At 45.1% G+C, this 12,444-nt stretch overlaps 2 protein-coding genes across 8 annotated transcripts in view; one reads left to right on the top strand and one right to left on the bottom strand.

Annotated features, from left to right (window-relative positions):
• MCF2L2 (MCF.2 cell line derived transforming sequence-like 2) overlaps positions 1-12,444 on the top strand; it is a 410,388-nt gene that overhangs the window by 248,096 nt on the left and 149,848 nt on the right. The window lies entirely within an intron of this gene.
• B3GNT5 (UDP-GlcNAc:betaGal beta-1,3-N-acetylglucosaminyltransferase 5) overlaps positions 1-12,444 on the bottom strand; it is a 103,468-nt gene that overhangs the window by 13,252 nt on the left and 77,772 nt on the right. Inside the window, exon 1 of one of the 7 annotated variants that reach the window (XM_030216238.1) lies at positions 9,212-9,384. The exons of 3 other annotated variants lie outside the window; for them this stretch is intronic. The gene's annotated coding sequence lies outside the window, so the exon portion shown is untranslated. Of the gene's footprint in view, positions 1-3,214; positions 3,285-9,125; positions 9,385-12,444 lie in introns of those variants that run through there. 3 more of the 7 variants (XM_030216244.1, XM_030216239.1, XM_030216243.1) reach the window with 3 other exon arrangements.

The following is a 12,444-nucleotide window of genomic DNA, read 5'->3' as shown; positions in this document are numbered from 1 at the left end:
GGAGGGGGTGGGGGTGTATTTTTCAAAATTAATCTTTATTAATGTGCAAAGTCACTATCCTGCTTATAATCAAACGAGAAAAACGCCCAAGTTCCGACCTAAATCGGGAGATGGACGTTTATCTCACAAAAACGAATAACGCGGTATAATCGAAAGCTGAACTTGGACGTTTTCAACTGTACTCCATCGCGGAAGCGTACAAAGTTGACGGGGGCATGTCGGAGGTGTGGTAAAGGCGGGACTGGGGCTTGGTTATCACCCGAACAGAGATGGGCGCCTTTCGCCGATAATGGAAAAAAAGTATGCGTTTGTAGCTAGAATTTAGGGCACTTTTCCTGGACCCTGTTTTTTCACGAATAAGGCCCCAAAAAGTGCCCTAAATGACCAGATTACCACCAGAGGGAATCGGGGATGACCTCCCCTGACTCCCCCAGTGGTCACTAACCCCCTCCCACCACAAAAAATGATGTTTCACAACTTTTTATTTTCACCCTCAAATGTCATACCCACCTCCCTGGCAGCAGTCCCTGGAGCAGTTGTTAGGGGGTGCAGTGGACTTCAGGCAGGTGGACCCAGGCCCATCCCCCCCCACCACCTGTTACAATTGTGCTGCTTAATGCTTAGTCGTCCAACACCCCCCCCCAAAAAAAAAAAACCCACTGTACCCACATGTAGGTGCCCCCCTTCACCCCTTAGGGCTATAGTAATGGTGTAGACTTGTGGGCAGTGGGTTTTGAGGGGGATTTGGGGGTCTCAACACACAAGAGAAGGGTGCTATGCACCTGGGAGCTCTTTTACCTTTTTTTTTGTTTTTGTAAAAGTGCCCCCTAGGGTGCCCGTTTGGTGTCCTGGCATGTGAGGGGGACCAGTGCACTACGAATCCTGGCCCCTCCCACGAACAAATGCCTTGGATTTATTCGTTTTTGAGCTGGGCGCTTTCATTTTCCATTATCGCTGAAAAACAAAAACGCCCAGCTCACAAATTGTCGAATAAAACATGGACGTCTATTTTTTTTCGAAAATACGGTTCGGTCCGCCCCTTCACGGACCCGTTCTCGGAGATAAACGCCCATGGAGATAGACGTTTTCGTTCGATTATGCCCCTCCATGCGGTCCTTTACAAGGCTGCGGTAGAAAATGGCCTTAGTGTTTCCTTCAGCGAGTGGTTGATTTTTCATTTTCCAAATTAATGGCCCATGTACCAATTGTTGACGTTGGCAGATGGCCATTACTAAAAATTAGCCCTTAATACCACCTATTCTATAGGTGGTAAGGACTCGTATGTTAATCAGCACGTGGTAATATGGCAGCATTAACTGATGCGCACTGTCATGCCCCACTCAGAGAAAAATTAAGAAACATTTTTTAGCGCACGGTCTGAATGCACACATTGGGCTTTCACTGCAGGATGCCTCAGTGCATCCCACAGTAAGTCTTTTTAAGCTGTGTTATGCACTACTACTACTACTTAACATTTCTAGAGCGCTACTAGGGTTACGCAGCGCTGTACAAATTAACAATAAGGACGGTCCCTGCTCGGAAGAGCTTACAATCTAAAGGACGAAATGTCAAGTTGGGGTAGATAAGTTTTCTGAGAGGAGGTGTAGTGATTAGGTGCCGAAGGCGACATTGAAGAGGTGGGCTTTGAGCATTGATTTGAAGATGGGTAGGGAGGGGGCACGGCGTATGGGCTCAGGGAGTTTGTTCCAGGCATGGGGTGAGGCGAGACAGAAGGGACGGAGCCTGGAGTTGGAGGTGGTGGAGAAGGGTACTGAAAGGAGGGATTTGCCTTGAGAGCGGAGGTTACGGGTAGGGACGTAAGGGGAGATGAGGGTAGAGAGGTACGGAGGGGCCGCAGATCGAGTGCATTTGTAGGTGAGTAAGAGAAGCTTGAACTAGCACATGCTAGTGCTTATCGCAGCTTCGTAAAAGGAGCTCTAAATCAGGAAGATTCCTGGTCCAGAAAATAACACTACAAGCCGATAAGGCAGTAATCATCTATGGGCATAGACGGTCGGTAGCCCAACTGTTTGGGGAGGCTAAAGGGGGCGGAGCTTACCTCCATACGCTCCGTGGCAGCGACGTCAATGAAGAAAAAGACTACAGGCTCGCCGCCAGCTTCTCCCTTCTCTCTGCACACAGTGTCCCGCCTTCTGCGGTGATGCATTTCCTGTTTCCGCGAGAGCGGGACACTGTGTGCAGAGAGAAGGGAGAAGCTGGCGGCGAGCCTGTAGTCTTTTTCTTCATTGACGTCGCTGCCACGGAAATAAAAGATGAGAATGCGCGGGGCGGGAGGGTGGGCTGCACCACAAGCGGAAGTCGACGATTGGGTTGGGGAGGCTTAGCCTCCCCAAGCCTCTTATACGGGGCGCCTATGTCTATGGGGGTAACTGGATTAAGTATTCCTCCATCATAGAGGTAGAAAAGGTGATGGTCAAAGCCAGAAGGATGCTTGGGTGCATAGGGAGAGGAATGATCAGCAGAGCAGGGGAAAAAAAAAAAGACGTGATAGTGTCCTTATATAAGTCTCTGGTGAGTCCCCATTTAGAATACTGTGTGCAATTCTGGAGATTGCACCTACGAAAAGATATAAACAGGAGTCGGACCTGAAGGCGGCTACAAAAGGACTGTGTCTGAATTTAAGAAAGCATGGGACAGGCATAGCCTCTTTGACAGAGGTTATAAAGTAGCATGCAGATCCCTGGAGTTGTGGGTGCAGTGCACCGTAGACAGGTGGACCCAGGCCCATACCTCCCCCTACCTGTTACACTTGTGTTGAAAATTGTGAGCCCTCCAAAACTCACCAGAAACCCACTGTACCCATATATTGGTGCTCCCTTCACCCATAAGGGCTACTGTAGTACTGTATAGTTGAGAGTAGTGGGTTTTGGAGACAGCGGACAAGATAAGGAAGCATCTTAGGAAAAGGAGGAGATAAGTGATTTGCTGTGGATGGGGAGACTGGATTGGCCATTTGGCTCTTATCTGCCCGTCATGTTTCTATACCCAAAATGGGTAACCAAACGCCTGATTTTGCATAGGTGGTCTAGGTAGGAACAGACACATCCAGGTTTGGATGTGAACATTTCCTGAGTATTTTATTAAAGTTTTCGGAAATGTAGCTATTAGAGTCACCCTTGAGTGATAAGCATCTGCATCCCCTGCCCTGGGGTCTGTGAACATTGCCAATGTAACATCTCCAGCCCCAACTGACCTGGTGAGTAGAAGACCTGAATGGAAGACTTAATTGGGGAATCTTCTGAGCCAATCAGCCAGCTGGATTCCAACTATTCCAAGGGTGTGGCAGAGCATTTACTTAAAGATAAAGATGTTATAAAGAAAGTTAGTAAATGTAAGAGCTTCTGCCATTTATTTTTTACCTTAGGAAAGTTGCTTCTCTCTCCCATAGCTACAAGTATTCACTTAGGGTTCAGTCTTGGAGGTCTGGCTGCAGCTAAGGCCAGTGTTATATATGATGGGCCCCAGTGCAGAAATTGTGCAAGGGGCTCCAAAGCTGGCCTACAAGCCAGTGGCGTAGCCAAGGGTGGGCCCGGGCCCACCCAGTACCAGCATAGCTATAATGTGGCTGGCAGGGATCCCCAAGCCCCACCAGCCGAAAACTCCCAACAACTGTCCCTCCTGCATACCTTGTAAATAGCAGATCGTTGCCTGCAGTGAGCAGTGACTGATGCATACTGCTGGCAACGGCCCCATAGCCTTCGCTCTGATGTATTCTTCTTGCCTAGGCTGAAACAGGAAGTTGCATCAGAGGGAAGGGTATGGAGCCAACATCAGCAGTGTGTATTAGTTGCTGCCGATGAAAATCTGCTATTTAAAAGGTATGCGGGAGAGGGAGGATATTTGAGAGACCATATGGCATGCAGGTGAGAGAAGGAGAGACCACATCATCTGTGGGATGAGGCGGGGTTCTTCTGCCCACCCATCTTGGGCCCAGGCCCACCCAAAATTGGGTGTCTGGCTACGCCCCTGCCACAAGCTATGTCCCCTTCAGTTTGAGGCAGACATGAGACCCCCTGAGGCATGCTTGCCACCTACTAATGCCAGCCTTGGGTGCAGCTGTACATTGGTTTTCCCAAACATTTATAATGGTTGTAAAAGGGGATATTTGTACAACTTTGAAAGCACTCCACTCTGTATTTAGAAAAGCCTAAAAAGATATCTGGTGTGCCCAGAAAGCAGAACTCTATACTGTTATCAGCCTCTCCTCCAAAGGATCATTCACCCACCTAGATACACTGTTATTTGGTTCCCAAGACCCCTCCACAAACAGATTTACTCCAATGTTCGAGAAAGAGTTAAGACTAGACAATCTTGCTTTTGTCCATGTGCTACCCACTATTTCACTGAAAATCCTGGGGCCAGCCCATGCCCTTCTCTTTTCACTCACTTCCATACAGCCGTGTAGAACAATAGGATTCAAGACATGCATAAAAACAAAAATGAAATGAAACTGAAATGGATTTAGATATGAGAACATGTTTCTTTCACACTATAAACGAAACCATTGGATATGTAACCTTCAAATGCTGCTCCTGCATTCATATTGTTACATTACAATCTCCAGGCTTAGTGAAATCACCCCCATGCCAATGTTTAATGTTGAAATAGCTGAAATCTCTTTAACTTGTGATGTCTTTACTGTAGGTCCTTTCAAAGATACTGCACTATTTGACCTTTCCAGACCACCCAGGCCTCTTCATAAGTGAGGCAGAGCTTTTAAAAAGTATTGCAACTTAAAAGGACTCTTGCTTTCTACAAGAGCAATCTAACTTCTATACAACTATACTGTCAAACAGGTTGTTAACAACCAAATGCAATACCAGAAGACTAACGTAAACATTAAAGGCTTAATATAATCTTTGCTCTCTTATTTATTTTTGTTACATTTGTACCCCGCGCTTTCCCACTCATGGCAGGCTCAATGTGGCAGGCAATGGAGGGTTAAGTGACTTGCCCAGAGTCACAAGGAGCTGCCTGTGCCGGGAATCGAACTCAGTTCCTCAGTTCCCCAAGACCAAAGTCCACCACCCTAACCACTAGGCCACTCCTCCACTGTTGCTACTATTTGAGATTCTACATGGAATGTTGCTATTCCACTAGAAGTCGGCCCTTGCAGATCACCAATGTGACCGCGCAGGCTTCTGCTTCTGTGAGTCTGACGTCCTGCACGTACGTGCAGGACGTCAGACTCACAGAAACAGAAGCCTTGCGCAGCTTTCTACATGGAATGTTGCTACTGGAATAGCATCATTCCATGTAGAATCTCCAATAGTAGCAACATTCCATGTAGAATCTCCAATAGTATCTATTTTACTTTTGTTACATTTGTACCCTGCGCTTTCCCACTCATGGCAGGCTCAATGCGGCAGGCAATGGAGGGTTAAGTGACTTGCCCAGAGTCACAAGGAGCTGCCTGTGCCGGGAATCGAACTCAGTTCCTCAGGACCAAAGTCCACCACCCTAACCACTAGGCCACTCCTCCACTTAGGGAGCCCTTTTAAAAAGACGTGCTGAAAAATGACCTGCGGTAATGTAGACGCATGTTTTGGGTGCGCGCAGAATAATTTTTCAGCACACCTGTAAAAAAATGACTTTTTTAAAATTTTTGCCGAAAATGGACGTGCGGCAAAATGAAAATTGCCACACGTCCGTTTTGGGTCTGAGACCATACCGCCAGCCATTGACCTAGTGGTAAAGTCTCACGCGGGGCAGTAATGACCTACACGCGCCAAATGCCACTTGGTGTGCGTTCGATATGCGTTGCAAAAAAAAAAAAAAAAAATTATTTTTCGGCCAAGCGCCAAAAATGTAATTACCGCAAGAGCCACGCAGTAGCCGTGTGGTAACTCCATTTTGGCGCACGTTGGGCACGTGTAGACGCTTATGCGTCTTAGTAAAAGGGCCCCTTAGTGCACAGCAGGTATAATAGACTAGCATCTTTATCAGAATAGTCGGTGAAGATTTTGTGCCAGATCACTGACTTAGAGTCTTTTAGTCAAGGATACATGCAGGCTGAAGGGAAAGAAGTGCCAATAAGGGCCCAAAGGGAAGGCTTTGGAGGAGGACACGGAGCAGCTCTAGTCTTTATAACCTCATATCTAAAACATATAATTAAAAATTCATTATAGTAGGAGTATCTCTTTACTAGTATAGCAAGTTTCCCTGCCTATCGGCAAAACCAACTAAGCAGATTACAGACTAATATAAGAAGAGATGAGAAAAAGAGAAAGAAGACGACACAGAAAGAAGGGAACAAGGGGAGAACTACAATAATCATAATAGAATAGAGGGGTAGGGAAACACATTGGGAGAGGGATCTAAGAGCCAAGTGGTGCCAGGGCCTATGTATGAGTTGGCAAAGGACAATGGAATGCCTCCAAAATGAAGTAGGTTTTGAATTCAATCTTAAACCATTCCAAAGAAGTCTGTGATCTAACGTGTTCCAGAAGCTGGTTCCAGAGTACTGGGCCTTGAACAGAGAAGACAGAGTTTCTAATTCTGGAGTGAACAATGTCTCGAATTGTAGGGACAATCAAGCAGTGCTGGGGTAGAGGAACAAAGAGATCAAGCTGAGATGTAGTGAGATAAGACAAGCAAGCTATTGGACTGTAACTCCACCACCCTCCCATACTACTCTGTAGTGTCCCCACAACCTTAAAGGAACCAGAAAAATGCAAGACCTGAGAAGAGAATCAAACCCAGGCCTCAGCAGATGGCAATTGACACTGAGCTTCCAGGGCATTCCTAGGATGTTTATTTCTTGACCAAGAATGGAGTTGGATCAACATAAATACACGGCCAATCAAGCCAATGTAATTGTTTGATGACTGAGGCATCTGACTACAGCCAACCCAAGCAGCATCACCCAGGCTTGGGAACCAAAGCTAAGGGGGTCTTTTATTAAGGCGTGCTCACGTTTTTAGCGCAAGCTAAACGTTTGAGACACCCATCGGAATGCATTGGCGTCTCATAGTAACATAGTAAATGACGGCAAAGACCTGTATAGTCCCATCTAGTCTGCCCAACAAGATAAACTCATTTACATGGTATGTGATACTTTATATGTATACCCGAGTTTGATTTGTCCTTGCCTTTCTCTGGGCACAGACCGTAGAAATCTGCCCAGCATTCTTCTTGTACTAAGTTCTGAAGCTAACGTCAAAGCCCCTTAACATTTACACTCCAGCCCATCCCTACCTATTTAGTCACGATCAGGGCTTAGAACGTAGAAGTCTGGCCAGCTCCCGTTTTGTTTCCCCAATTTCCGGCATCACCACCCAATCTCCGCTAAGATTCTGCAGAACCATTCCTTCTAAACAGGATTCCTTTGTGTTTATCCCACGTATCTTTGAATTCCATTACCGTTTTCATCTCCACCACCTCCCACGGGAGGGCATTCCACATATCCACCACCCTTGCTGTGAAAAAATACTTCCTGACATTAGTCCTGAGTCTGACCCCCTTCAACTTCAATTCATGTCCTCTAGTTCTCCGAAAAAGGTTCATTTGCGGATTAATACCTTTCAAATATTTGAACGTCTGTATCATGTCACCCCTGTTTCTCTTTTCCTCCAAGGTATACATGTTCAGGTCAGCAAGTCTTTCCTCGTACAGTCTGCAACGCAAATCCCATACCATTTTTGTAGCTTTTCTTTGCACCGCTTCCAGTCTTTTTACATCTTTAGCAAGACACGGCCTCCAAAACTGAATACAATATTTTTAGCGCGCACTAAAAACGTGAGTGTGCCTTAGTAAAAGACCCCCTAAGCTGCTTACAAAGCAGCTGTCATACTACTACTATTACTTAACACTTCTATAGCGCTACAAGGCATACACAGCGCTGTACACCATACATGAAAAAAAAAGACAGTCCTTGCTCAAAGAGCTTATAGGTTCATCCCCAAACTGAGGTGTTTTACTACTACTACTATTTAGCATTTCTATAGCGCTACAAGGCGTACGCAGCGCTGCACAAACATAGAAGAAAGACAGTCCCTGCTCAAAGAGCTTACAATCTGACAAAAAATAAATAAAGTAAGCAAATCAAATCAATTAATGTGAACGGGAAGGAAGAGAGGAGGGTAGGTGGAGGCGAGTGGTTACGAGTCAAAAGCAATGTTAAAGAGGTGGGCTTTCAGTCTAGATTTAAAGGTGGCCAAGGATGGGGCAAGACATAGGGGCTCAGGAAATTTATTCCAGGCGTAGGGTGCAGCGAGACAGAAGGCGCGAAGTCTGGAGTTGGCATGTTTCAATTGGCCCCATATATAGTTCCAGTTCCAAAATATAGATTGAATAATATCAAAATGAAATAGTTGCTAGCAAGTTAAAACTGGTATAATAAGGTCTATATTAGAGAGATGAGAAACCGACAGTGGACACAAGCAGTCAGACACAGCAAAAAGAATTTCATATGAACACTTCAGACAAAATGCTTTGGCTCCAAATGAGCTGCAAAAGCAGCATCCTGTGGAAAAGTTTTCATTTCAAATTGCAAACATTCATTTCTAGGCAATCTTAAAAAAAAACAAAAACCCAGCTTGGGGCAAACAATTTGTAACTTGAATGTTTACTAAAGGTTAACACGTACATGAATGTACAAAACACAACAATTTGAATTATTCTAAACTTGTCCTGCAACAATCTAGACAATAGCATGGTACCTCCGTCCCTAAAGTCAAAAGAATGAAACCCAACATTTAGGGCAAACATTTTAAGTACTTATCATCCAAATCCATGAATTACATCCAAAGCAAATCTTTATAGTTCTGTGGCTCTTATTTTTGAACTCTGATGTGATTATTAGCTCTCAGCAAATTTCACTTTGCACGCGTCGCAAATGTAATAAAATATGGTATGTGGGGAAATACTGGATGAAAACATTTACTACTGCTTTCATAGGAGAGAGAGAGAGAAACATTGTTTAACACTGTCTTTAAGGAACTTCTACCTACAAAGCCCTCAAAGCTCAGTTCACTGGATCAGTTCAGACAAGGTTAATCATACCTGTGACTGATTATTTGCCTTGCTAACAGAGGGAAGAATGAAGACCAGTTTGAGCAAGCTACAGAAAGAAAAAGAAAAAAGCAAGCTATTTTAAGACTCACCATTAGCAAAAGATAATCTCCCAGTTTTGTTGCGGGGGTTAGACCTTTCCTCCTTTAAAGTAAGCTTGGGAAAATCAAATATTCACCTTTGCTCATAAAATGTAGTATGTGGGGTCCTCACCCCTGCCAAATCTTCTTGGACCTTTTTTTCAAGCATGGATTCCCACTTCTCAGGCGGATGGGCATAGAAGAAGCCTCTAGCTCTGTACTTTGGAACTGTTTTCTTTTATTTGTGCTTCAACAAATCAGAACCACCTCACCAGGAGCTCTACTCCTCCCTCTGCCTAGGGCTGCCCCCTAGGGAATAATGCTTTACAAGTAATTGCTTTCATAGCAACCAAACTCAGTTCAATTTCTTTTTTTTTGGGGGGGGGGGGGGGGGGGGGGAGGAGGCTTGGGTGTTTTTTTTCTTCCTTGCCTTGGGGTTTTCTTTTCCTTGCCTGTTTTCCTTTGCTATATCATCAAACTGTAACAGTTCCACTTTATTTCAAGATCTGACGAAAGTAGAGGAGTGCGGTAGCCGTGCTAGTCCACTCTTAAAGGTTATCAATAGAAATCAAACAAAATAAAACATGGAAAAGAAAATAAGATGATACCTTTTTTTATTGGACATAACTTAATACATTTCTTGATTAGATTTCGAAGGTCGCCCTTCTTCCTCAGATCGGAAATAAGCAAATGTGCTAGCTGACAGTGTATATAAGTGAAAACATTCAAGCATTACTATGACAGTCTGACAGGGTGGGAGGATGGGGGTGGGTCAGACTGTCATAGTAATGCTTTGATGTTTCACTTATATACACTGTCAGCTAGCACATTTGCTTATTTCCGATCTGACGAAGAAGGGCAACCTTCGAAAGCTAATCAAGAAATGTATTAAGTTATGTCCAATAAAAAAGGTATCATCTTATTTTCTTTTCCATGTTTTATTTTGTTTGATTTCTATTGATAACCTTAAGAGTGGACTAACACGGCTACCACACTCCTCTACTTAAGGAAAAAAAAAAAAAGATTTTCATATAACCTCTGGCCATAATATACCTCTCATTCAGGAGGACCCTGTCATGAATGTTCATGTAAAGGAAGCACACAGACATTACACATATATGTACTGGACATATGGTAGCACATAAAAGCATTTTTCTGTAAGTACAAGAATTCTTGAAACATTTAGCCATTAAGGTCACGGCGGCTAGAATCCAGCCATGAGATAACCGTCAAAAAAGTTGCTCATGGAGGCAGCTGATCACCCGGTTGAGTTTAAATACTAGGAGCAGATTTGTTTTCTCAAGATATTTCATGGGAATAAAAAACCAATGTGTGAACAGAAGCAAAAGGGGTTTTCTCCATCAACTTCTCCCACCCAACCTCCCTGCTATTGTACTAACCACATTCCTGGGAGGTCTCACTTTTTCCAGCTCTGTTCAAGTGTTCTCTCCTCATTTTTACTCAATTATGCATGCCTGCATTCCCTCCTAGCCTTCCCTATATATTTAGCTTTAACCAAGACCTGGCCATTGTTGCCAGGTTTGCGGTCTTCCCGCAACACTGTGCGGGTTTTCTTTGAGCAGCTGCGGCAAAATTTCGGCGGCTGCGGGGTGCAGGTTTGGGCTCTTCTCCTGTGGCCGCTGTGTGCTTTTTTCCGGGGCTTCTATTGGTCCAATTTGGTCCGATAAAAGCTTTCCCGGGGCTTCTATTGGTCCGATGTCCAATAGAAGCTTTTCAGGGGCGTGGTCGACGTCAGGGGCGGGGTTAACGACAGCAGGGGTGACGTCAGGGGGCGGGGCTGGTGACGTGGGAGGCGGGGTTTGATGTTGGGCTGGTTTAGGGCTGATTTTGGGCGGGGAAAATTTTTCCCATCTGGCAACCTTGGCTGGCTTTCCCTCAGTTGTGATTCTGTCATGCAGGGATCAGACAATGCAATGCTCCCTTTACCTGGACAGTCTCACACCACCCTCCGCCAAACTAAAGCCTCCATTTCAAATCCAGCCTGAGACACTTTTAAAAGCTGTAACAAAATGTTCCTGCACTTGGAGGGGCATTTTTTAAGTCTGACTTTGGACGGTTTGCAAAAAAACATCCAAAATCTGAATAGCAAAGAAGGTCATTTTCAAAAAAGAAAAATGTCTATCTTTTGTTTTCGAAACTAGAAGGTTCTGTGATTTGGATGTTTTATTTTTTGGTCCATTTTCGACCCCCCCCCCCCTCCCCCCCCCCCCCCAAAACGTCCAAGTGCAAAACGCACAAAATCAAGCCTTTGGGATGTAGGAGGAGCCAGCATTTTTAGTACACTGGTCCCCCTGACATCCCAGGAAAGCAATAGGGCACCCTAGGGGGCACTGCAGTGGAATTCATCAAATGCTCCCAGGTACACATCTGACCATTGCTCCCTTACCTTGTCTGCTGAGCCCCCCCAAAACCCATTACCCCCAACTGTACACCACTATCATAGCCCTCAGGGGTCAAGAGGGGACCTATATGTGGGTACAGTGGGCTTCTGGTGAGTTTTGGAGGGCTCACAGTATCCTCCACAAATGTAACAGGTAGGGAGAGGTAGAAGCCTGGGTTCACCAGTCTGTAGTGCACAGTTATTGGAAAAGTAATGGAAGCGATGCTGAAGGACAGGATAGTGAATTTCCTGGAAGCCCATAACTTGCAAGATCCGAAACAACATGGTTTTACCAAAGGGAAATCGTGTCAAACGAATCTCATTGAATTCTTTGACTGGGTGAGTAGAGAATTGAATCAGGGACGTGCTATGGACGTAATCTACTTAGATTTCAGCAAAGCTTTTGACACGGTTCCCCACAGGAGGCTCTTGAATAAACTGGATGGGCTGAAGATAGGACCTGAAGTGGTTAACTGGATTAGGAACTGGTTGACGGACAGAAACCAGAGGGTGGTGGTAAATGGAATTCGCTCGGAGGAGGGAAAGGTGAGTAGTGGAGTGCCTCAGGGATCGGTGCTAGGGCCGATTCTGTTCAATATATTTGTGAGTGACATTGCCGAAGGGTTAGAAAGTAAAGTTTGTCTTTTTGCGGACCATAGTAAGATTTGCAACAGAGTGGACACCAGAGAGGGAGTGGAAAACATGAAAAAGGATCTGCAGAAGCTAGAAGAATGGAAGGTTTGGCAATTAAAATTCAATGCAAAGTGATGCACTTAGGAAGTAGAAATCCACGGGAGACGTATGTTTTAGGCGGGGAGAGTCTGATAGGTACGGACGGGGAGAGGGATCTTGGGGTGATAGTATCTGAGGATCTAAAGGTGACGAAACAGTGTGACAAGGCGGTGGCCATAGTGAGAAGGTTGCTAGGCT

Source organism: Microcaecilia unicolor, chromosome 10 (genome assembly GCF_901765095.1).
Source record: "Microcaecilia unicolor chromosome 10, aMicUni1.1, whole genome shotgun sequence".
Taxonomy (NCBI): domain Eukaryota; kingdom Metazoa; phylum Chordata; class Amphibia; order Gymnophiona; family Siphonopidae; genus Microcaecilia; species Microcaecilia unicolor.
Note: the sequence above shows the minus strand (reverse complement) of the source record. Positions and strands in the feature narration are given on the sequence as shown.